Here is a 25,382-nt window from a genome sequence, read left to right on the forward strand (position 1 = left end):
ACGATATTTTCATCTTCCTTTTCAATGGGATTAAAATGTAACAAATGTATTTCTTTCCGATTTCAAGTCTTTCCGATAGCGCTTTGAGACTCAGCTCCGTGGACTCGTGTATCTCTGTCGCCACCCAGTGGACATTTCTCGGAAGTGTCACCGCCCGCCGGAATTCGGAAAAGTCCCGGGACTGAAGCTGTGTGACTGGACAAGAGCCTGTCTCCCGCCTCCTGCTGAAATCTCAGCGCCGATTGGACAAAAGCTGCTAACAGTCCGGATCCAGTGGAAGGCCGATCCACTCCGGGTTTTCCTTAGCCGGCAGTCCGGATCCAGTAGAAGGCCGATCCACTCCGGGTTTTCCGTAGCCGGCAGTCCGGATCCAGTGGAAGGCCGATCCACTCCGGGTTTTCCGTAGCCGGCAGTCCGGATCCAGTGGAAGGCCGATCCACTCCGGGTTTTCCGTAGCCGGCAGTCCGGATCCAGTGGAAGGCCGATCCACTCCGGGTTTTCCGTAGCCGGCAGTCCGGATCCAGTGGAAGGCCGATCCACTCCGGGTTTTCCGTAGCCGGAAGTCCTGGTCCGGTGGAAAGGCCGATCCACTCCGGGTTTTCCGTAGCCGGAAGTCCGGGTCCGGTGGAAAGGCTGATCCACTCCGGGTTTTCCTTAGCCGGAAGTCCGGATCCTTTACGATGCACGCAAGACTACGTTACAGATCACCGGAGTACATTATACAGGCAAATAAAGATAAGGTACGCACAGCTTTCATGTTGTGATACTTAGACATGGTTTGGAGACGTTCCCTCGTGTGTATTTTGAATTATTCAAATGCGTGTCGCTTCAATTTGGAAGCGCATAATTTCAGTGCATGAGTTTACCTGTTATATTGGGCGAGATTTCACACGGATAATCAAACAAGAACGAGTTTGCCCTGGAATCCATTCCACTGCCCAACCTGAAAGTCAGAGCATGAGAACGGACGGATAATAATGTACACTCAGTAGGTGGTAGTAGTAGCTAAATAATAAAATGTACACAACAGTATTCCACCTTCTTCATACATATTTTTATGCATCAAAATCTTTAACTTGGTGACTTATGGAAAAGTTTAAACATGTTGCTTCTACCATTATAAAGATTATATACTGTACTTCATAAAAAGTCATAATGTTTTATACTTTTCTAAGACTGTATAGTAAAAACACCACTTCCTGTTATTATAAAAAAGTGGTACTGAATTAATACCACTTGATAATAATGTTAATATGGAACTGTGATATTTTGGAAACAATTTGACATTTAATTATTAAAACTTGTCCCTATCGAGGTAATGGAAAATAAATAAGATCACTGCGTTGGCCATATATGATTTTTTGATATTAGGAATTTGTCTTTTCATAGACCCCAACTTGCTCTCCATGAGACACACAGACAGGGAGAGAAGCTGGGGGTCAGAGCACAGGGTCAGCCATTTTTACAGTGCCCCCAGAACAGTTGGGGGTTCACTCAGGAGCCCAATGGCATAGGACTCCTCTCCCAGCCACAGAGCCACTGCACTGGCCCAAGGAAAAGGGGATTTCCTTGCTCATATGGGGATCGAACCCACAACCTTTGGGTTATCAGCACCACATGCTTACCAAATGAGCTAACCAGCCCCCGAGAGACTGCTCATGGACCGTAATGTAGCATGCTCTACCCTTTTGCATGCATTAAGAATTTTTACTATCTAAACCTATTTTTAACATGCTTATGGTTTGAACGGTGTGTGTCTTTTTTTGCAGTTATATACAAATATAGTGTACCTACTATTTACTTTTTAATGAGACTGTTTATTAGAAAACAAACATGTGCCCTAAGCAGGAACTGAACCCAGCTCTCCCACAGAGGGACCCACCCCCCAAACCCACTACACCAACAGAGCATTTGCAATCATTGCTGAAACAGACAGGTCAAAATGTATCGAAAGGAATCAAGAGTGAACGAGTCAAAAAAAATAAAAAATTAACAAAGAAAGTGGACTACGGTAATACCATCAGTTATATAAATGTATCATCTTTTTATCTATTAATATCATTACTAATTTCTTTTACTACATGATTCCATATTATATTCCCTACTAAGCAGATTCTAAAAAGTACACTTTTTTACTGGAATAAAAACAGCAAGGATTCATAGAAAATACATATACTTATATATTAGAATAGTATTTTAAACTACAAATATAGTCAGAAAGAGCACATCAAAACTTTTCCAAAATAACCACAGTAAGTGACAGTTAAAGACTTTGATGCATAAAATGTTTGTAAAGTGGGAAATTGTTGTGTACTGTTTATTTAAGCTACCACTATCAGCCATGGACATTAAATATAATGTTTATATTCCTATATTAATATCTTTTATGATAATATGATCTTGAAGGACATTATGCTCCTGTTATTTTTATGCTCAGTTACCAAAATTCCCCTTTAGTTGTAAAATTCCATATTAATATTTAAACGTGCACTTTGAATGCTTACTTCTGTATAAATCTCTTGATCACCAAACACAGAGAAGCTCAAAAGTGAAAACAGGAAGAATCAATGAATAGTATCCCACTCATAAGATTCAATCAGTTGCACTTTATTTAACCCAAAAAATGATAAATTTAGAATCTGTCTTCAAATGAATAGACCTATTATATTGAGTTTGAATATCTTTTGATTTATAATAATAATTGCTTACACTTATATAGTGCTTTTCTGGACACTCCACTCAAAGCACTTTACAGGTAATGGGGATCCCCTCCACCACCACCAATGTGCAGCCCCACCTGGATGATGAGCCAGTCCACTCCCCACACACCAGCTCTCAGTGGGGAGGAGAGCAGAGTGATGAAGCCAATTCATAAATGGAGATTGTTAGGAGACCATGATTGGTAAGGGTCAATGGGAAATGTGGCCAAGACACCGGGGTTACACCTCTATTCTTTACAAGAAACACAGTGGGATTTTTAATGACCACAGAGAGTCTGGACCTTGGTTTTACATCTCATCCAAAGCACAGCACCTGTTTACAGTATAGTGTCCTCATCACTATACTGGGGCATTAGGACCCACATGGACCACAGGGTGAGCACCCCCTGCTGGTCCCACTAACACCTCTTCCAGCAGCAACCTTAGTTCTTCCCCAGGAGGTCTCCCATCCAGCTACTGACCACACTCACACCTGCTTAGCTTCAGTAGGTTGCCAGTTGTGAGTCGCAGGGTGATATGGCTGCTGGCTTGTATCTTGTTAATTTAATCTTGTTTTCAGCCATTCACTATAGCTGTCAGCTATGAAGGTTTTACCCTTCGCTGGACTTGGTACATTCTGAGGGGGAGGAGCCAGCCCAGCTCAGAGGATAAAAGAGCAGACTCCCTGTGCCTCTGTTTTCATTCAAGAGTCCAGGAGCTGAGGAGAGTGGTGAGTACTGTTTCTTTACTGATTTTGGGACAAATCTTTCATTTGCTGGTTAGTCCAATATTTTTTCTTACAAACTTTATTTTAGAGAAGGAGTGCTTAGATTAAATTCACTTGGCTGCTGCTACAAAACTTTTGTTGAGAAAAGTACTTTTACTTTTAGCTTGATATTTAAAAACCCAATCTACTACCTTTTTTGTAATAGCCAACTCATACTTGTTAAAGTTTCTACTGACTTTATAATTTGTGGAAACTTCCAAACAGCCCCATATTAATTAAGAGGACCTATTTCATTATCTTGCCAGCAGCCATATCACACTGCAGCTCCCAGATGGTAGCCCACTAAAGCTAAGCAGATGTGAGCCTGGTCAATACCTGAATTGGAGACCTCCTGGGAAAAACTAAGGTTGCTGCTGGAAGAGCTGTTATTTGGGCTTGCAGGGGGCACTCACCTTTCAGTCTAGTGGGTCCTAATGCCCCAGTATAGTGATGGGGACTCTACACTGTAAAAAGGCACAGTCCTTCAGATGAAAAGTAAAACTGAGATCCTATGGTCATTAAAACTCCCAGGGCATTTCTCAAAAAGAGTTGGGGTATTACCCTGGTGTCCTGGTCTATTTTCCCACTGGCCCTTACTGATCATGTACTCCTAATAACCCCCATCTCTGAGCTGGCTTCATCACTCTGTTCTCTTCCACAGTGAGAGCTGGTGTGTGCTGAGAGTTCTGACACACTATGGCTGCGTTTGCATCATGCAGGTAAGGCTGCACATTGGCGGCGGTGGTGGAGGGGAGTCCCCATTGCCTGTATAGCACTTTGAGTGGAGTGTCCAGGAAATCACTATATAAGTGTAAGCAATTATTATTATAGTGTAATTAACTTTAAAAGGTTATAAGAAAAACAAGATAAGATACTTGAAAAACTGGAATTTAACTAATGAAATGGACTACATTATAATTTTAAAGGTCCTTAAATTCTGTGCTGGACTGAACCAATACACACTTTAACCTCTGGGATTGGAGAAAAAGACCCCTAAGCCCTAATAGTTTGAATAAACTGAGCACTTTAGCTACCGCACCGAAAACAGAAGAGTAATAAATCAACACAATCTTGATAAGTACAATAACTACTAATCTCCCATGGCTCATATGAGTATGGCACAACTAGAGTGACATTTAAAATCTTTCAGAACATAGCATGTCACCGTTTCCTTCAATTTAATTACGTCTAAAAGCAGTTGAACTTTAAGCTGGATCTGGATCTGACCTTTTCATATAATTTCCTCTCACCCCCTAAAATAAGATTCACGTACCTATTGTTTGTTAATCTGGAGGACTTTGGAGGCAAGAACGGGAGACATGTCACAACTGCCGTGATGGTCTGGAAAACACTACATGGCAAATCCTTGAGCTGAACACCCTGGATTCTTTTAAAAATGACCAATAAAAGGCTGCTGTGAATCAACTAGCAACCCAACAGTTTGACATGATAATTACTCATGTTAAACCAGACTATTTTTATGTACCCTATGAATGATACATACCATTGCTAAAGTCAATGTGCACATTCTTGCTCCTCTCCAGGACATCATTGTGGTTGTCAATGACTCGTCCACCCTGTGCTCATAAAAATAAACACTCCTTACACATGTCACCAGTTTATTTTTCTACACATTACATTTTATTTATGAAAACTAGTTCAAAACTAGTTTTGGGTGCTCATGTAATTTTCTCTCCAGTTGGTTGTGGGTTTCCTCCAAGTAGTGAGGTTTTCTGCCACAGTCCAGGAGCATTGAGGTAGGTTAATTGCATTTTGGCATGATGAAACCTGAGGAATGGACTGGTATCCCACCCAGTCTTCATCAGTGCAGTGAGCTGTATGGTTAAACCATTGTAAATTGATTTATACCTCCTAGTTGGCAGTTATCAGTCATTTAAACCAGACCTCACTAACCAAACAATCTAATTACAGTTTAAAACTGTATAACACTTACATTTTCTAGACCATTAACCTCTTTTGAATTTAACCCATTGTACTGCCAGCATGGCTAGGAGTTGTCTCTACCCCAAACTGCAACCTCGACACAACTCCATACAATTCTGACAACTCCTTTTTTCATAAATAAACTATTATATTCCTGCCGTTGGTCTACTCTGTAATCTTAAACTGCTGCACCTATAACAATTTCACACTAACTAGTTACATAAATATTTCACAAACAAGGTGTTACAAAAATAGAACTTTCCTTTGCAATGCAGTCTCAACCCATACAGTATGAAATGGCTTGATCTGTAGCAGTAGTACTATCTCATTCCCACACTTTTGTACCCCTTTAAAAGACATCAACTGTTACATTAAGAGAGACTTAGTAATGCCAGCACCCCAATTCACCGCAAATGCAATAAACCTGATATACTACACAACATACTTAAGTAAACTGCTTTTCAGACATTTTCACTTGAAATGGAATGGAAAACTGAAATTATACAGCAATTACTCTTAAATGAAAGTGTATAGTGGGAGGCACCATGGAGAGCACCAGTAAAAAGTCAACACCCCAGCTGAGGAGACAGAAGCACCAGTGTGAGGTTAGCTGGGATCAAAAACAATACAAAAAGTGAGAAAATAAAGTAAGCGACTGCCATATTACCTACAAGCTGGGCTTAACCTACCTAATGGGGTCCAGCTTGGGGAAAACAACTGCTAGCACAGCAGTCACCAGACTGGACATTTGCTATTCAGTGGGGTCCAGTCTGTGCATAACAAGATGCATGAGTTTGCCTGCCCCTATGAAAGGACATAAAGGGACAGGCAAAACAGAAGATGGAAACCTAAGACAGGTACAATCCTCAGTAGGACTGATGGTGCAAAAACACCATCATCCAGGGGTGGCTCTGCTCCTCTCAGAGGGTGTCCAGTGTGCCTTTATAGGACCCGCCCAGCTGGGGCTCATGAGCTGGAAGCCAGGACAGCTGGGACTACAAAGACAAGGGGTTACCCTTCTACCAGGCCTCCACCTCCACACTGGGCACACCCCTGCATAATGCCACCCCCGCATATAAACAAATGGGAATAAATGTGCATATTCATTTCTACACTATTTCACTATGCACAAATCACCCAGTGGCAAATTTAAAAACATTTAAAAACCCCAAACTGCATTTAAATTCTGTGTTTTACACCATCAATGTCTAAAATATATACCTTAAAGCTCACCTACTTTCTCCACAAATACCACAGGTTTTCATAATACAGGAATGTATAAAAATGCTTAGATCACTAAAAATAAAATTATAACTGCTTATAAACATCCTCTATGCTGAGGAATGTACCCAAAGAGTACCCAAATAAATGTAAAATAAATGTACCCAAAGAGTGTGACCTAAACCCCCAGTAGTAAAAATTGATTGTAAAACCAAAGAAACAATTTAGGGAGCAAGATTTCTAAATAAAAATGTAGGGAAAAGCAGGTCCAGTGCCAGTATAAACTCAATATAGCACCTTGTACAACCACAATCAGCATACAAGAAACAAAAGAAAACCGACTCAGTACATTTAGCCATTTTTAATCATCCCACACCAACAAAACAAATATAGATTTTCAATACATGAGGACATTTTCTGGCCAAGAATTTACAAAGCTGCATAACAACATATCCCTTCTCACAAAACAGAACAAACAACCCCCATCTTTCTCCTACCTCATTCTGTATGAAATCCCCTCCCATGACAAAAGGCTTTCTGTGCAGGTACCAAAAAAGAGTGGCACTCAGCTAAACCAATCCCTCTTTTCCAAGTGAGTGGATGAAATTAGTTTTCCTTTTATTAATTTCTACCTCATGTGCTCAATTCAGTTTTACTCTACAGCCAATGCAAGATTTACATACATGTGTGCACCCATGCAAATAAATCATTGCATGACCTTTGAGTCTTTCAAACTCTGCTTTTCAAATGGCCTAGAATGTGCAAAACAGCTACAAAGTTACCAACTGCCAACTCTCTCCATTCCAGCACTAGAAGTCACTTTGTCTCCTCCCTGCCAGGTGGCTCAGGTGCTGAAGTTACAAGCCATGGTCCTAACAGCCATTACAAGGCAGGTGTGCAGAGATTCACTTAGAGCTTCATGCAGCTCTTGTTGTACCATGAATAGCACCTGAACCTTTTTCCTGCCCACAATTAACCCACCAAAGACCTCCCTCCCTTTCTCTGCCTTTGTTGTTTGGAACTTCTAAAGCAGCTTTGATGCTCCTCTGATGAGTCCATTGGTTTCTGGAATTGGAACAGGCGAATGATTCCCTAAGCAGATCTTCGCAGACAGAACCCACTACCCAGTTTGCTGCATCTGGGCTCCAGGCTGGTGAACGTCTTCCCTAGGCAGCAAAGGCCTGGTCATCCCCCAGACAGCAGAGAACCTCAAGAAAAAATAAGAAACTGGACTGAGTCCTCTTCACCAGTCAGAAATGTTCCAGCCAACATTCCCACTCCCAACACCAGTTTTGACCTAAACCACCATAATGTTCAGTGCTACACCTTTTCAGGACAAACCAACAGAAAACCACCCTGAAGAGTGCAAAAGCAAAAACCCACGGTGCAGGGCTCCTACCACAGGGGAGAACTTCAGTTCTATTATCTTGTTTAAAACACTATTTCAACATAAGTACACAAGTTACAAATTACAGGTTCATCCTTCTCAAAACAGCCAGCTAACCAACTTATCCCTTCCCTCAACCCCAACAAGCCCAAACAAAATAATCCAGAATGTTCTTGCCTGCTTACCCAGGACATAGATCCACTTGCTTCTCTTCCAATGCCTTATAAAGCGTGGACACTGAGAGAAGAAATAGAACTGTTAAAATTACAAAATCAAAGATTTTCAAATATTCAATTTTCCGTGAAATGAACTAAAGATAATGCAAGGCTTTCAGATTGTCCTACATTCCTCTGACAACAGGGTCTTTCAAGTCCATTTTAAGTGTAAAAAATGATAAAAGTCAAGAGTAATATATGGAGTTTTTAGGATGTACTGCACTGTATGCTGCAACTCCCATGCACACGCCAAAAGCTGCCTGCCCAATATACTAAACGTACCCCATTTAACATGATATGCAGTCTACACTAATGTACCTGAATATACCCAAATAAACCAACATATACCCATAGTACCCAAATGTACCCGATTAAAACCCCATGTACCCAGTGTGCTCATTATGCTCAAAATGCCCCATCTCTCTTCCTGGATGGAAAGGGACTCACCTGACCCACTGACCTGACTAGATCCTTTGATGTTACTGTTGACTTTGTCTTGGAACAAGCACCCCACCCCTCTAACAGATCTTCATGGAAAGGTCCCGGAGACCACCACCATCTGTTCTCCACTCCTGGTGATAAAAGATCCTCCCTCTGGAGCAAAGGTCTGGTCAACCCTTCTGGCAGCAGAGAGCCTGAAAAGGAGAGAAATTTAGACCAAGTCCTCTGCACTTGTTAGAAACAGACAAGCCAGCATTTCTACTTCCAACATGGACACAGTGCATCATCTGTCCAACACAAACCAACTGTAAAACACCCTGCAGAGAGCAAAGAGAAAAACCCCAGTCCAGGGCTCGTGCCACAGGGGGTGGGATCCATTGCAGTTCCTCCCCTGTGAAGAAATCAGTTCCTGTCCAACACCAATCAAGAGAACTGGCTGACATAATGTCTCCTCAAAGACATAACCAGCAAGGAGTCTGCAGTGGAGGAGGCTGCTGGTGCGCCAAGTCACTGTTGTACTGCAGTGTATCCAAAGTGATTTATTTACATGTGTGCACCCATTAAATAAATCAGATACAAAACTAATTCAGTCTTTGAGCCAGAATAACAGCCAGTCAAGTGCATGTCAGTGTGGAAGTGCTTCACCCAAGCAGGGAACAAAACCCAGAAGATAGCCAAAAAGAAAAAAAAACATTTAGCACATTAAAGCATGATCTTATCCATCTGAAGATGTCCAAGAGTTTAACACAGCCTTCTCCAAAAGCACCTTTTTATGATGGGAAAAGAGTGAAACCCACCTCTGGTCCAGGGACCATGTCAAAAGACACTACCTTTGTACCTGCTCCAAGATCCACGGGCATCCAAGAATTTCAAGAAGGACAGCTTGCAGCATCTCTTCGCTTTCCACTCTTCAAAGTGGAAGACTTCAATTCTCACAGATGGACATCAACAGGTCACACAGCTGGTATCCTTTTAGCCAGCCAGTGAGCTTCCTCTGAACAGGATTCTCCACGCCTGTCACTCCACACTGTGCTTTCAGATGGCCAGGGACTGGGAAGCACCGATCATTGCACAAGTCTAATTTACAAACACAATCAACACCACTACAGACCAGTCTCATAAAAAGAGTTTGAGTTGTACCTCCCCTCTACTTACCTTCAAACTCACCTTTACCTTGGCCAAAAAGTTGCACTGATTGGGTTAAGAGCAATAAACAGATCAGCATTAAAGATGCAGGCTATGGTCCAAGAACTTCAGGCAGTGGGATGATTGGATTATCAAACACCAGTATTCGCACCTCACGCAGAGGTTTGACAGTTGTGGCTGATGAGAACTTTGAGCAGGTGGATCACCTCGCTTTTCTCAGGACAGAACTAGCCTCCTTTACTCAGAGCTGGGCCATGGTGCAGAATGGCATCATGGACTCCTGCGGTGGATAGACCCTCCTCCAAACTGTCCATCACAGAGCAGCCAAGGTCAGTGATTCAGGCAATAGCTGAAAAATAGGCACAGCCTTCTGCTTCCTTATAGTTCCATTGACACAGTAGATTTCCAGGGAACCCCCGGATCCTGTTGCAATATTTCATTATGACAGTTGTCACCAGCTTGCTGGAATTCACATGCAGTGCAAAACAAAAAGGATTTAAGTTCAGATTCAAATTCAGTGCATCCATCTCAAAACGTACAGATGGACTCAACTCCACCCCCAATCCTGACTGATCACTGATCCTAACCTTAAACACTGGCATCTTACTGGCCCAAACAGACAAACAATAACCCAAGTCCTTGCCCTGCTCACCCAGGACATAGATGCTCTTGCTTCTCTTCTTGACTGCAGCTTGGATGCTTCCTGAGGCAAGACATTAGAATTCTTCAACTTTGCTTCCCCCTCCCCACAAATACTCAAATCTTTAGGTCAATTTACAGACGTTTAACATTCTCCACATTCCTAAAACCAAGGAAATATGTTTCTTAATTCCATTTACAGTATTCCACGTGGACCTAGGGTACATACAAGCTCAATTAATGTACACCTAAAAACTACCAGTACTTCTACAAAAAAAGTAGTAACAAGTTTACAGTACAGCGAATTGACATTCGAATTTTGTAAAGCTGTATATCCCATCCAAAAGTGGTGGACATTCACTTAAAAATAAAAAAAGTCAACACACCTAAGGCTGCAGTAAGTTTACAGTCAGTTTTACATAAAGAACATTTCAAGCCCCCCCCAAATTTGGGTTCCATAGCAGTACAAGACCATAAACACCAACCATCTTCATTACTTAACAGCTGCAGCCTTGACTGGAACGCCATGAGGGGAAAGGTTTTAGAGCTTCAACATTTAAAAAAATTGAAATACAAAAGCACAAACAGCACTAAAACCCTATTGCTGGGCCACTGTATATAGATTTAAGCCTTCCAGCCACATGTTTTCTACCATCAGAGAGATTACAGCTTGTACATATACAAACTTTTGGTAAAACTAAGCTTCACTCACTACTCAGCTCCTTCAAATGTGTTCTAAAAATTGAACCAAATAGAAATGGTTTACTACCATAGTATCCTATACAGTCACAAGTCAATACACAGCAGCCAAGGGCAAACTATGCAGTACTAAACAAAGCACAATTACACATCCAGAACAAGGGAGTCCTCCAGAAAAAGCACGTTTTCATACTTCTCTCTCCCTTCTCACAAGGCACAGTACACAGCCAATTCCAGTCAGCATTGCTTTTAGTGCAGGAAATTAGAAAAATACTGTCTCACTGGGTTAAATCAGGAAGTCTGCCTTACACTAGACAGGAGCATAGTTTCCCTATTTACTTAATTCACTTCTAAATTTCAGTCAATGTAAGATTTAGTTACATGTGTGCACCCATGAAATAAATCTTACATACTGCTGATTCTTTTCCAGTGGTACCATAAAACAATGTAGCCAATTTTTTCCCAGTGCTTGCACAACACTTTCAATATTTGGCACTCATTTCCTGATTAACCAGTGCTTCTGCTAGGGGAACACTGCCATTAAGGCTAGAAAACCTACAAAGAACTCCAGCAGCTGCAGGCTAAACGAAGGCTTTAAAAGAAGGCTCCTACCTGGAACAGTCAGCTTTGGCTCAACCAGCCAGGTGGCTCAGGTGCTCCAGGAAACAGTCATCACAAAGCTGCTGTAAAGACCGTCAGTCAGAACAGGAAGCTGTTCCTACCTTTAAAAGATGCTTAAGTGATGTCAAGCCCAGAGCTGCCCCACACATGATCTCCAGTGGTCCCTTTTCCTGGTTGGTAGAGAACTCACTCAACAACTGACTGGGTGCCCTGGCTGTTGAATTGGTTTAGAAACACTTAACTCCTCAAGCAGATCTTCACAGAAGAGAAAGCACCCAGTCTACCATGCACCACATCTGCATGTTATTCCTGGCAAATAAAGGTCACCCCTTTGGGAGCAAAGGCCTGGTCAACCCTTCCAACAGCAGAGAACCTGAAGTGGAGAAAGATTTAGATTTGAGACTCTGCACTTAGAAACAGTAAAAAATTATTTACTTCCAGCTCCAGTTTTGTACTAAACTGCACAAATGTTCACAGTGCAGCACCTATCCAGGACAAACCAACAGGAAAAAACCCTGCAGAGAGCAAAGAGAAAACCCCCACTCCATGCTTGTCCCCCACTCCATGCTTGTTGCCACAGGGGAGGGATCCAGTGCAGTTCCTCCCGTGAGAAGCAGTTTCTGTGCCAACACCCATCAAGAGAACCTGGCTGTCATGCTGTCTCCACAGAGCCTTAACCAGCAAGGAGTCTGCAGTGTGCCAATTCACTGTTGTACTGCTGTGTATCCAAAGTGATTTACTTACATGTGTGCACCCATGAAATAAATCAGATACAAAGCAGTAATTCACTTTTTCAGAGCCAGAATGACAGCCAGTCAAGTGCATGTCAGTGTAGAAGTGCAGCACCAAGAAAAGACTCAGGAGAAAAAAAAAACAAAAAAAGATCTACACCTCAAATTTAACACAAACATGATAGAAAATCACCAAAAGCTTCCAAAATCTAACACTGGGCCTATTCTAAAGGGTAAAAAAAGCACTTTATACTCATGTACTAGTTATTAAAAGCCACGCATATTGAAAATTAACCTACTCCAAGTGAAAAACATGATACAAGAGTGAAATTCACCTCTTTAGTGTCCTTCTAGACACTAGCTTTGCAACTGTTTCAAGAACCACAGGCATCCAGGAAATTCAAGGACTGCTTGCAGCACCTCTTCACTTTTAACTGTTGAAACCACAAGACTTCAATACTTACAGGTGGGCATCAACAGGTCACACAGTGGGTATCCTTTTAGCCACCCAGTGAGCTTCCTCTGAACAATTCTCCAAACCTGTCACTCCACACTGTGCATTCAGATGGCCAGGGACTGGGAGCTCTGATCATTGCACTGTGGTTTAACTCACAACAATCAGCACCACTGCTGACCAGCCTTATAAAGAAGTAGTTCTGTGCACAGAAGCCCAAGGTTTCCACAAATTGTTCTGTCAAGATCTCAGCTGGAAACTCCACCAGCATCCTCTCTCCAGTGACTGTGCTCATTGTCACAATCTGCTGCTCAAAACGGCACCTGAAGGAGACAAGGGAAGCAAAGCAGTGCTGACCAACTCACTCCCACTGAGAGGGGACCAGGACAAGTGCTGTGCAGACTGCTCCCAGCCTTAAAATCCTCACACTGACCCTGACTTGTATCTCCCCTCTACTTACCTTCAGTTCACCCTGTTCACTGAGGGAAGCCAAAGAACACAAGCAGCAATACAGCTTCCTACAGTCCAGCAGAGACAGAAGCACCAGAATGTTGGACAGAGTAGTAGAGGGAGTAGGTTCTTCCTTGTTATCCTAGTGAAACTGCTCAGTCAAGATATAAATCATCCTTCTGGTTGCTGTTTGAGCCCTAGAGAAAAAAAAATTACGGTATTTAGTAACAAGAGTTTCCTACACTAAATTCAGACCCCGCTGTCACAGCTGTGATCATTTGTTTCACAATGCTTCAGAATTCTACAAGTAGAGGAAGAGACTCATTTCTATAGTTATTGGAAAATTTAAAATTGTCTAAACCAAAAGCAAATCGGAATTTCACACTAACCTTAACTTCACCCTATGCTTTCACGGACTTAAATTTCTTAAAGTTATTTAAAAAAACCATGAAAACCCTTCCAAACTTCTCTTGATTAAAAAACATACATAGCAAAACCACTCACCTTGCACAGCAACACCAAAAACTAACAACCACCAGCCCAATACCACAAAGCCTCAAGAGCTCTTTCTCTTGCTATAGACAGAAACAAACAGAGCCCAGCTTCCCAGGCTGCCTTGATATAAGCCTCACGATGACCTCAGGGGAATAGCTAATTCACCAGGAGCCAATCCTAACATCTCCTCAAAGTGCAAACACCAAATCCCCACTGCTTCTAATACAACACACACCTGCTTCCTATGACCAAACAAGTATTAACCAGCTAACCTATTGATCTCTCCATCCCAAAGCCAAATTAATTTCCAAATTACTTACAAGAACACTCATTAAATAGCAATATGCTCCAATTATTCAATTAGTTGCAGTTTCTTAGTGATTAAACCACCTTTTTATCCCTTCAACTTAACCCATAAATGGTGAAAAGTGACTTTGAAGTCAAACTTCAAATTATTCAAGATCTTTAAAGTGTCCTGTACATAACTCCAAATGTTCAAAGTGTATGTATCCATACTGTGTATCACATATACAGATGCAGCCATTCAAAACGAGTGGGGTACACTGCGGTAAAACGGTGGGAGTGTTTCATCACAACACGTCATACCGCGTCATATCGCGTGATACCACAGCTATGATAATAGTATTTGGAATCACTGCCAGGTGGAGCTAATAAAGCTTAACCTCTCATGTACAGCATTTGAGCTGTCGCCAGAAAACACCCGGTTTCGAATCCCAATCACTGCTGAGGGACAATCTTTATCCAATTAAGAATTTAAGTTGTACACTCTTTAGAATTTTAATTTTAAACTGTGTATTACAGCATGTTAATCATTAAACATTAAAAAGTTAGTATATTTTATAAAAGCAAGATTGCTGTTGGACAAAAGTACACAACCTTCCACCTTGATCATAAATATTTTAATTATGCATAAATATTTTATGTATCAAAGTCTTTAACTTCTTAATTTACATGGGTTCTGGCTTTAATGTACTTGTTCTAGCATTATTAATGAGCACTCTCAGGTTCACATGGGTATGCACCCTCACCACTGGGGACTCAAACCCAGGCCTCCAGCATCACTCAACAGGGAACCACCCAGCTGAGCTATAGGGAGATCTTCTCTCAGCCTAGCGCCTGAAGACTCTACTATCCACAGGGAAGGGCGGTGACGTCACAGCACTGGTAAGCCAGCTCACACAACCTGTAATGCCAGCCATATGCATTACATTAAGCTTCTATTCTGTACTTCATAAAAAAGTTATAACATTTGATCATTTTCCAAGAATACGTACAGTACAGTAGTAAGAACACCACTCGCTGTTAATGTAAAAAGATAAATGTAGTGAATTAAATTCACTTGATAGCTATATTAATATGGAATCATGTAACTAAGCAGCTAAAGTATCACAAGTGAATGTTTTGGAAACATTTTGACATTTGTTTCTTTTTAAAAAAACTTCTATTGTTCTTGTGTACGTGTTACTGAAGCTAAAAGTTTAGCCTTTGTCACTAATCTAACCACTAAATAAAGACATAAATATAGAAATCCCTACATTGGTTTGCAATTTTAATAAAATAGGGGGTAATGGGGTTAGACCATTAGACATGCAATACACTTCCTCATGATCATCTAAGAATCTTTGTGTAAGCTGTAAGTTTTTTTTTACTTTTTAATTATACATTTTAAACACTTTAATTTTGTAAACGCAACACACATTCCGTACAGATACAGTACAACCACATTCTCCTGCCTTCCCGTGGTGTAAAACTTATTAGCAGGTGATTGAGATAACAATGTATCACCCACTGAGTGGAATGTTCTTTTTTACAAGTGTAAAAAGAGGTGATATGTGTCTCATCTATAACTCTTCAGTTTACAGAGAAATCCCGCCAGACCCTCACAACATTGTCCACAAGACTCTTCTTGTGTCTAATTTGCCAGCAATTTACTGCATTGCCAGCACCCATGTCACTCTCCAACTCACAACTGGCAACCCACTGAAGCTACGCAGGTGTGAGCCTGGTCAGTATCTGGATGGGAGACCTCCTGGGAAAAACTAAGGCTGCTGCTGGAAGAGGTGTAAGTGGGGCCAGCAGGGGGTCCTCACCCTGTGGTCCATGTGGGTCCTAATGCCCCAGTATAGTGAAGGGGACACTATACCGTAAACAGGTGCTGTCCTTTGGAAGAGATGTAAAACCGAGGTCCTGACTCCCTGTGGTCATTAAAAATCCCGGGGTGTTTCTCAAAAAGAGTAGGTTTATTCCTCCAGACAGTATATGCATATAATTATTTATTTCTTTAGATACAATGAGATATAATGCTGTGTTCCTGCTTAACTTAGACATTACATGATTTTAAAAGCTATAAAAACAGGTTTCGATAGTTAATAACCACTTTTAATGCGTGAAAAATGGATGATCTTCCTCATAATCAGCTTAGAATCTTTGTGTATGCTTTAAGTTTTTTTCTTCTTAATTAAACGTTAAAAGTACATGAATTACATAAAGACAACACACCTTTCAAACAGAAAACATCATATGTTCTCTTCCTGGTATGTAGAAGAGATCAGCAGGTCTTTTTCCCCTGTATTTATCATATTGGCCAGCTAATGTCCTCTTTGCTAGCTAATGGTACTTGTGGCTGTGTTTCTGCATTGTGTAGCAACACATGGTGTAGCAGCGAGGGATTATATTCTCAGGTGGAGGAACGTAAGCATCTTAATTTTTGTGTTAAATAATTTTTTAAAATTAAAATTCATTCTTTACAGCACTCGCATATTTGGGGACTGTTTTATAAAAGCAAAAAGACACTCGAGGCCTGTGCTATATTGTGGATATAGTCACAGTTAAAAGGTTGCCGGCCTTCCACATTGCGTCAGGCCTGACAAAACTTTTTAACTTTGACTATATTCACAATATAGCACGGCCTCTCGTGACTTTTTGCGTAAATAATTTAATGAAAAGTATGAGTTTCTTTTACTGTGATAATGAGCGCAAGTAGTCATGGAAAATGGTAATCACTTAGCTTTGAATGTTTTGTGATATTTAGAAAAGCAACAAATTCAATATAGTGTCGATAATGTTTATTATCCGTAATAACGACAGTAGTAGAAGCTTCAAATTATTTGTTGTTATTAATAAATGGCTTAGCTTCGAACAGCTGTGATATTTAGAAATATAAAAATGTCAATATACAGTAGTGTCCATAACGTTTGCTATTTTAGTTTTTCGAAGAAATGTTTATTTGTTAAAGGAAAGCTCATGTCAATAGTTGGGTTAGAACACCAGACCTCAGACTTATAAGTCAGTTACTTAAGCCATCACACCACAGACACATGGAAAGCACTGAAACTGAAGTACACATATCCATAGAAAGTCTTATATTACTGTTTGAGCTACTGTATATGAATATAATTATAACATTATTACTTTCTTTAGATACGCGATTCCGTATTATATTCCCTATTAATCAAATTCTAAAAGTATGCTTTTGTTTATGTCGATAACGAGCGTTTTCGCAGAAAAGGTTAAAACATCATCACTTTTCACATATAAACTTATATAAACTTAATATGGTCAGAAGGAGCACATATAAACATTTCCGAAATAACCACATGTAAGACTTTGATGCTTAAAATGTTTAGGGAGAAGTGGAATATTGGTGTGTATTTTTTCTTTAAACTACCAATACCAGCCATATACAGCCATATACTATGTTCCTAATTTAATATAATCAGACGCATTATGCTCCTCTTCTTTTTATGCTCAGCTACTATAATTTCCCTTTTGTTGTAAAATTCCATATAAATAATCAATACTAAGTGGATTAAAACGTGTACAGTAAAGAGATTAAATGAGTAAATCTTTTCACTAACGACCAATGCACCACGAGTGTCCCTGTCGGTCATTTTGGCCAGCCAATCATGTCCCGTGGTACACCGCAGTGACTTGTGGGTAGTTGCATGCGGTACAGGTTTGTACTGAGTATTTTGAATGGCTGCATCTGTATAAAGTCAACACCATAAAAAACACTTCACTGATTACATGCTGTGTAACCAAACAGAACAGCAACCTTAACAGTATTTCTGTTTTATTTGGTCAAAATAATCACACATCACAAGAAAAAATAAACTACACTCCTGAAAAAAATTAAACATTAATGTTACGTACCAAGAGGGAAAAAGGTATGGAAAAGACCCTGTGCAGAGAGTAAGAGAGAAAACTAGGCAAACGTAATACAAGTCGTGATGCTAGAGCGAGATCGGAGATAAGAAGCAGTAGGTCAGAAACCCAGGGGGTCACAAAAACAAACGATAAGGTAAAATCGCTATCTAGATATGCAGCCCAGGCTGAAGAAACCTTAATAGAAGTAGAGTAAAACTAGGAGTGGATCAGACTTCCATGGGATCTGGACTGGTAGAGTAAATCCCAGATTGGATCACACTTCCATCGGATCTAGACTGGTAGAGTAAAACTAGGAGTGGATCAGACTTCCATGGGATCTGGACTGGTAGAGTAAATCCCAGACTGGATCAGTCTTCAATGGGATCCGGAATGGTAGAGTAAACCCGGCTCAGATCAATCTTCCATGGGATCCAGACAGGAAGAGTGAAACCCGGAGAGGATCAGTCTTCCATGGACTTCAGAGTGTATTGTGGGAAATCCTTCATCCAGGGATCAGGACACAGTCTTTGTGGATTCAGTTGTTTTATTGAGCTCAATAATGACATCGACACGCGTTGGGTCTGCCCCGCAGGACAGACAAACTGCAAGGGTTTCCCAGCTCTTATATGCAGTATGATCTCAGGAAGATGTTTTGTCTCACTGCTTCATGTGTATTCGTCTTGCCCTTTGATGTGTAGCATGAATTGACCGGTTGGTCCTGTCTCAAGTCCTGTCCTTTGATGTGTAGCTGTCTTTTGATATGTAGCATGAGATGACCGGTTGGTCCTGTCTCAAGTCCTGTCCTTTGATGTGTAGCTGTAATTGTTGGAGCTGCTTAAGATATGTTAAAACAGCCGACATATTACACAATGCACCTGAACCAACACTGTAGTGTTGAATACAGATAAATTATATATATATTTTCCATCAATAATATATATAAGTGTTTTCCTACTTCAGAGTGGTAGAGTAAAAACCAAAGCAGATAAGACTTCCAAGGGATCTGGAAAAGTAGAGCAAAACCCGGCTCAGATCAGTCTTCCATAGGATCCGGAATGATAGAGTGAAACAGGAGTGCATCAGATACGGAATAGTAGAGTAAACCCTGGATCAGATCAATCTTCCATGGGATCCAGACTGGTAGAGTAAAACCCGGAGCGGATCTGACTTCCATGGGATTCGGACTCGTAGAGTGAAACCCAGAGCAGATCACACTTCCAAGGGATCCGAACTGGTAGAGTAAAACCCGGAGTGGATAAGACTCCTATTGGATCCAGAAAAGTAGAGTAAAACCCACAGCGGATCATACATCCATGGGATCCGGACTGCTAGTGTAAAACCCAGAGTGGATCAGAATTCCAAAAGATCTGGAATGATAGAGTTAAACCAAGAGCGGATCAGACATCCATTAGATCTCGACTGCGAGGGTAAAACCTAGAGCATATTATAATTCCAAAAGATCCGGAATGGTAGAGTAAAACCCAGAGCGGATCAGACTCTGAAGGGATCAGGACTATTAGAGTAAAAAGTGGACTGGATCAGATTTCCATGGGATCCAGACTGGTAGAGTAAATCCTGATCTGGATCACGTTTCCATGGAATCTGGACTGCTAGAGTAATACCCGGCATGGATCAGACTTCAATTGGATCTTGAATGGTACAGTAAAACACAGAGAGAATCATACTTCAATGAGAGCTCGACTGCTAGGGCGAAACCCAGATCGGATCAGAATTCCAAAAGATCTGGAATTGTAGAGTAAAACCCAAACTGAATCAGACTTCTATGGGATCCAGACTGGTAGTGTAAAACCGGGGGCAGATCACACTTCCATGTGATCCGGTCTGGTAGAATAAAACCCAAAGCGTATCAGTCTTCCATGGGATTTGGATTACTATAGTAAAACCCAGAGCACATCAGATTTCCATGGGATCTGGTCTGGTAAAACGAAAGCGGATCAGACATCTAGGGGATCCAGTCTGGTAGAGTAAAACTCAGAGTGAATCAGAATTCCAAGTGTTCGGGAAAGGTAGGTTAAAACCTGGAGCGGATCATACATCCATGAGATCTGGAGTGCTAGAGTTTACCCGGAAACAGATCAGACTTCCATGGGATCTGGAATGGTAGAGTAAATTCCGGAGTGGATCAGACCTCCTTAGGATCCGGAATGGTAGAATACAACCCGGAGCAGATAATATTTCCATGGGATCCTTTCTGGTAGAGTAGGACCCATAGCAGATCAGAATTCCTTGTGATCGGGAATTGTAGAGAAACTCCGGGAGTGGATCGTACTTCCAGGGGATCCGCATTGGTACAGTAGAACCCAAACCGGATCATACTTCCATGGGATCCGGATTGCTAGAGTAAAACTTGGAGCAGATCAGACTTCCATGGGATCTAGACTGGAAGGTTAAAACCTGGAGCGGATCAGACTTTCATGGGATCCAGACTGTTAGAGTAAACCCGGAGCAGATCAAACTACCGATGGATTAGCTCTGGTAGAGTAACACCCGGACCGAATCAGACTTCCAAGTGATCGAGAATGGTAGATAAAAACCCGGAGCTTCCAAGTGATCGAGAAATGTAGAGAAAACCCCGAAGCGGGTCAAGTTCCATGAGATCCGGATTGGTACAGTAAAACCTGGAGATGATCAGATTTCCATGGGATCGGGTGTGGTAGAGGAAATTCGGTCTGCTCTGATCAGACTTCCATGGGATCTGGACTTGAATGCAAACCCGGAAAAGATAAGACTTTCACGGGATCTGGATTGGTAGAGTAAAACCTGGAGTGGATCAGACTTCCATGGAATATGGATTGCTAGAGTAAACTTGAAGCAGATCAGACATCCAATGGATTAGCTCTGGTAGAGTAAAACCCGGAGCGAATAAGACATCCATGGGATACGGACTGGTAGAGGAAACTCGGAACGGATCAGACTTCCAAGGGATCGGGGTTGGTAGAGTAAACCCCAGAGCGGATCATACTTTCATGGGATCCGGACTGGTACAGTAAAACCTGGAGCGTATCAGATTTCCATGGGATCCAGACTTGTAAAGTAAACCCCGGAGCAGAATAGACATCCAATGGATCCGGTCTGGTAGACTAAAACCCAGAGCAGATCAGAGTTCCAAATTATAGGGAATGGTCGAGAAACACCAGGCACGGATCATATTACCATGGGATTTGGAATGGTAGAGTAAAACTTGGAGCGGATCACATTTAAATGGGATCCAGACTGGTACAGTAAAACCCAGAGCAGATCAACTTCCAAATGATAGGGAATGGTAGAGAAAAACAAGGAGCGGATCATACTTCCATGGAATCCGGTCTGGTAGATTTAAACCTGGAGCAGATCAGACTTCCTTGGGATCCGGACTGGTTGAGTAAAACCTGGAGCAGATCAGACTTCCATGGGATCCGGACTGGTAGAGTAAAACCTGGAGCAGATCAAATTTCCAATTGATAAATAATGGTAGAATAACACCCAGAGCAGATCCAACTACCAAGTGATTTAGAATGGTAGCAAAAAACCCAGAGCAGGTCAACTTCCATGGGATCCAGATTAATACAGTAAAACATGGAGTGGATCAGATTTCCTTGGTATCCGTATTGGTAGTGAAAACCCCGGAACGGATCAGATTTCCATGGGATCTGGTGTGCTAGAGTAAAACCAAAGCGGATCAGACATCTAGGGGATCCGGTCTGATATAGTAAAACCCAGAGTGAATCAGAATTCCCAGTGTTCGGAAAAGGTAGGTTAAAACCTGCAGCGGATCATACATCCATGAGATCCGGAGTGCTAGAGTTAACCCGGAACGGATCAGACTTCCATGGGATCTGGAATGGTAGAGTAAATTCCGGAGTGGATTAGACCTCCTTAGGATCCAGAATGGTAGAATACAACCCGGAGCGGATCATATTTCCATGGGATCCTTTCTGGTAGAGTAGGACCCAGAGCAGATCAGAATTCCTTGTGATTGGGAATTGTAGAGGAAATCCCAGAGCAGATCGTACTTCCAGGGGATCTGCATTGGTACAGTAGAACCCAAACCGGATCATACTTCCATGGGATCTGGATTGCTAGAGTAAAACTTGGAGCAGATCAGACTTCCATGGGATCCAGTCTCGTAGAGTGAGATCCATGAGATCCGGATTAGGAGAGTAAAACCTGGAGAGGATCAGATTTCCATGGGATCCGGTGTGGTAGAGGAAACTTGGTCTGCTGTGATGAGACTTCCATGGGATCTGGACTGCAGAGCAAACCTGGAAAAGATGAGACTTCCACGGGATCCGGATTGGTAGAGTAAAACCTGGAGTGGATCAGACTTCCATGGAATATGGACTGCTAGAGTAAACTCGAAGCAGATCAGACTTCCAAGAGATCTGGTCTGGTACAGTAAAACCCGGAGCGAATCAGACATCCATGGGATACGGACTGGTAGAGGGAACTCGGAGCGGATCAGACTTCCAAGGGATCTGGGTTGGTAGAGTAAACCCCGGAGCGGATCATACTTTCATGGAATCCGGGTTGGTGCAGTAAAACCTGGAGCGTATCAGATTTCCATGGGATCCAGACTTGTAAAGTAAACCCCGGAGCAGAATAGACATCCAATGGATCCGGTCTGGTAGAGTAAAAAATGAAGCGGCTCAGACTTCCATAGGATGCGGTCTGCCAGTGTAAAACCCGGAGAAGATCAGATTTCCATGGGATCTAGACTGGTAGAGTAAAACACGGAGCGGATCAGACATCCAATGGATCCGGTCTGGTAGAGAAAAAGCCTGAGCGAACCAGACTTCCAAGTGATCTGGAATCGTAGGATAAAACTGGAGCAGATCAGACATCCATGGGATATGGATTGCTAGAGTAGAACGCGGACTGGATCAGATTTCCATAAAATATGGACTAGTAGAGTAAATCCCTGACTGGATCACATTTCCATGGGAACCGGACTGGTAGAGTAAAACCTGGAACAGTCAGACTTCCATGGGATCCAGTCTGGTAGATTAAAACATGGAGCGAATCAGAATTCCAAGTGATCGAGAATGGTAGAGAAAAGTCTGGAGTGGATTATACTTCCATGGGATCTGGATTCGTAGAGTAAAACCGAGAGCAGATCAGAGTTCCAAATTATAGGGAATGGTAGAGAAACACCAGGCGCGGATCATACTTCCATGGGATTTGGAATGGTAGAGTAAAACCTGGTGGATCAGATTTAAATGGGATCGGGACTGGTACAGTAAAACCCAGAGCGGATCAGACTTCCAAATGATAGGGAATGGTAGAGAAAAACCAGGAGTGGATCATACTTCCATGGGATGCGGTCTGGTAGATTTAAACCTGGAGCAGATCAGACTTCCATGGGATTCGGACTGGTTGAGTAAAACCTGGAGCAGATCAAACTTCCATGGGATCCACTCTCGTAGAGTAAAAACTGGAGCAGATCAGAATTCCATGTGATCTGCAAAATTAGAGTAAAACCCAGTTCAGATCAGTATTCCATGGGATTCGGACTGGTAGAGTAAATCCCGGAGCGGATCAGTCTACCAAGGGATCCAGAATGGTAGAGTAAAACCCGGACTGGATCAGACTTCCATGGGATCCCGATTCGTAGAGTAAAACTTGGAGCAGATTAGCCTTCCAAGGGATCCAGAATGCTACATTAAAACCAAGAGCAGATCAAACTTTAATGGGATCCGAACTGGTAGAGTGAGAACCACAGCGGATCAGACTTCCATTGGATCCGGTTTGATAGAATAACACCCGGAGCGGATCAGACTTCTATGTGATCTGGAAAAGTAGAGTAAAACCCAGCTCAGATTAGTGTCCATGAGAACCAGACTGGTAGAGTGAATCCTGTAGTGGATCAGACTTCCAATGGATCTGGACTGGTAGAGTAAAATCTGGAGCAGATCACACTTCCATATGATCCGGTCTGGTAGAATAAAACCCGAAGCGTATCAGTCTTCCATGGGATTTGGATTACTATAGTAAAACCCGGAGTAGATCAGACTTCCATGGGATCTGGTCTGGTAGAGTAAAACCAAAGTGGATCACACATCTAGGGGATCCGGTCTGATATAGTAAAACCCAGAGTGAATCAGAATTCCCAGTGTTCGGGAAAGGTAGGTTAAAACCTGGAGTGGATCATACATCCATGAGATCCGGAGTGCTAGAGTAAACCCGGAATGGATCAGACTTCCATGGGATCTGGAATGGTTGAGTAAATTCCAGAGTGGAATAGACCTCCTTAGGATCCGGAATGGTAGAATACAACCCGGAGCGGATCATATTTCAATGGGATCCTTTCTGGTAGATTAGGACCCATAGCAGTTCAGAATTCCTTGTGATCGGGAATTGTAAAGAAAATCCCGGAGCGGATTGTACTTCCAGGGGATCCGCATTGGTAGAGTAGAACCCAAACCGGATCATACTTCCATGGGATCCAGATTGCTTGAGTCAAACTTGGAGCATATCAGACTTCCATGGGATCTAGACTGGTAGGTTAAAACCTGGAGCGGATCAGACTTCCATGGGATCCGGAGTGCTAGAGTAAACCCAGAGCAGATCAAACTTCCAATGGATTAGCTCTGGTAGAGTAACACCCGGAGCGAATCAGACTTCCAAGTGATCGAGAATGGTAGAGAAAAAACCCGGAGCTTCCAAGTGATCGAAAATGGTAGAGAAACCCCGGAGCGGGTCAACTTCCATGAGATCCGGATTAGGAGAGTAAAACCTGGAGAGGATCAGATTTCCATGGGATCCGGTGTGGTAGAGGAAACTTGGTCTGCTGTGATGAGACTTCCATGGGATCTGGACTGCAGAGCAAACCCAGAAAAGATGAGACTTCCACGGGATCCGGATTGGTAGAGTAAAACCTGGAGTGGATCAGACTTCCATGGAATATGGACTGCTAGAGTAAACTCGAAGCAGATCAGACTTCCAAGGGATCTGGTTTGGTAGAGTAAAACCCAGAGCGGATCAGACATCCATGGGATATGGACTGGTAGAGGAAACTCGGAGCGGATCAGACTTCCAAGGGATCTGGGTTGGTAGAGTAAACCCCGGAGCGGATCATACTTTCATGGGATCCGGATTGGTACAGTCAAACTTGGTGCGCATCAGATTTCCATTGGATCCAGACTTGTAAAGTAAACCCCGGAGCAGAATAGACATCCAATGGATCCGGTCTGGTAGAGTAAAAAATGAAGCGGCTGAGACTTCCATAGGATGCGGTCTGGTAGTGTAAAACCCAGAGAAGTTTAGATTTCTGTGGGATCTAGACTGGTAGAGTAAAACGGAGCGGATCA

At 42.2% G+C, this 25,382-nt stretch overlaps 2 long non-coding RNA genes across 3 annotated transcripts; one reads left to right on the forward strand and one right to left on the reverse strand.

Annotated features, from left to right (window-relative positions):
* Positions 1–298: 298 nt before the first annotated feature.
* LOC148651675 (uncharacterized) lies at positions 299–5,494 on the forward strand. Its single transcript, XR_015925124.1, has 4 exons — positions 299–740; positions 3,280–3,429; positions 4,127–4,184; positions 4,729–5,494. It is a non-coding gene; the product is annotated as an uncharacterized LOC148651675 (long non-coding RNA).
* A 1,478-nt stretch (positions 5,495–6,972) lies between these two features.
* Positions 6,973–9,251, reverse strand: LOC148651676 (uncharacterized). Of its 2 annotated transcripts, none has more exons than XR_015925123.1 (3): positions 8,693–9,251; positions 8,203–8,237; positions 6,973–7,838 (listed from the first exon to the last, which is right to left on the reverse strand). It is a non-coding gene; the product is annotated as an uncharacterized LOC148651676 (long non-coding RNA). The 2 variants fall into 2 exon arrangements; XR_015925122.1 differs by having other exon boundaries at positions 8,203–8,254.
* Between the last annotated feature and the right edge of the window lie 16,131 nt (positions 9,252–25,382).

Source organism: Lepisosteus platostomus, chromosome 11 (assembly GCF_059453375.1).
Source record: "Lepisosteus platostomus isolate fLepPlt1 chromosome 11, fLepPlt1.hap1, whole genome shotgun sequence".
NCBI classification, from domain to species: domain Eukaryota; kingdom Metazoa; phylum Chordata; class Actinopteri; order Semionotiformes; family Lepisosteidae; genus Lepisosteus; species Lepisosteus platostomus.